The sequence below is a fragment of the Myotis davidii genome, unplaced genomic scaffold (assembly GCF_000327345.1).
Source record: "Myotis davidii unplaced genomic scaffold, ASM32734v1 scaffold656, whole genome shotgun sequence".
In the NCBI taxonomy this organism is placed as follows: domain Eukaryota; kingdom Metazoa; phylum Chordata; class Mammalia; order Chiroptera; family Vespertilionidae; genus Myotis; species Myotis davidii.
In genome coordinates, this window is record NW_006287544.1 from 164371 (window position 1) to 165979 (window position 1609).

Here is a 1609-nt window from a genome sequence, read left to right on the forward strand (position 1 = left end):
CAAAACATCACGTGGGCTGGGATGGCAGCAATTTAGAGAATCCAGAGAATTCTCTCCCACTCCTGAGCAGGCTGCACACCCATGAGTCAACACTCAACAATGAGCCTGTGCTCGCGTGTCGGTGCCAGAAAAGTTTCTGGCTGGTGGAAATGTGTCCCCAGTGGACCTCCAACACATACACGTTGAATAGATTGGTGTTGGTGAATATTATTCTAATTTAAAATCAACTGGTACTTACTGAACACCACTTTTACTAGACAGACACCCTGGTGGGTGCTTTCCATGCATTATAATGTTCATAAGCACCCTGTGAAGGGAAATTCCTTCCTTATTGTAGAGGGGAGGAAACCAAGGCTTAAAGAGATAGTTAAGAAATCTACCTAAGGTCACATTGTTAATGAAAGAGCCAGAATCCAAAATTCAAATACACAAGTCTGACTCCTAAAAGACTTAAAAATAGAAAAAGATACTATAAACCATTTTAAAGCACAAAGTGTTTTTCAAAAATTGATATAAGACTGATTACTACTTTAGGTAAAAGAGGGGTATAGTGGATTGGATAGGGGTCCCCCAAAAGATATGTTTACATCCTGACCAATGGAATTTATGAATGTGATCTTCTTTGTAAGAAGGGTTTTTGTAGGTGGAATTAAATGAAAGATCTCGAGATGAGATTATTCTGGATCATTTGGGCGGGCTCTAAGTCCAATGCCATGTGTGTCCTTAGCATGTTGCTTCCCTGGGCCTTGGTTTCCTCATGTGAAAAACAGCTGTGAATGAGACCTTTTCATTCCTCACAATCTATGAATCAGGGATTTAAGAGCATTGCTACCATCTAATTATATATATATATAACAAAGGTTGTTGTTCAACCACTGAGCCACACCAGCCTGGCAGCATTGTTCTCATTTTCCCGCCAGTGGCCAGTGAGTGAGGATAATAATTATGTGCTGACCTTTATCTTGCCAAAAATGTTCAGAAACAAATAATCAAAGCTTATATTTTAGAAACATGACTGATGCATTAATTGCATTTTTGAAAACGATTCCTTCTGTACAGTGGGCTTAAACCAAGGACTACTGACCTTTAATTCCCAAGTGCAAATTTTAAGGCAAAAAAAAAAAAGGCTAGAGAATATGGGGCTTAGCAACTGCCCTATAGTGATAAGTATACATTAATGGAATAAAAATCTTATTGAAGGTGCTACAATTTGGATATGGCTTTTTATTCTTTCCTCTGCTATGAATGTTGCCCAATGTTTTTATTCTTTTTTACCTTTTTTTTTTTACTTTCTGTCAGGAAGGTTTGTCAGGTCTCATTCTTCAGATGCTAGAGTCCCTGTCTGATGGTAAAATTAATGGTAAGTACACCTTTTCGGCAGGTGGCATTCCAGCAATTGTGTGGCTAGAAGATAGGTGTTCTATTTTAAGAATCATAGTGTTTTGCCATATGCAAGAAATACAGCACAACTTGAAATGCTTACTTTTAACTATGGGTTGATTACACAGGAAGAACACATTAAGAATCAGTGACAATCTTTTAAAAAGGTCTCTTTGAAAATAATCAACAGAGAAATGACAACTAGACTGCCAATTATGAAACTAGGTCT

General features: G+C 37.8%; 1 protein-coding gene across 1 annotated transcript in view; it reads right to left on the reverse strand.

Moving 5' to 3' along the window:
* Positions 1-1609, reverse strand: part of LOC102755254 (chromosome unknown open reading frame, human C12orf74) — a 25043-nt gene that overhangs the window by 14574 nt on the left and 8860 nt on the right. The window lies entirely within an intron of this gene.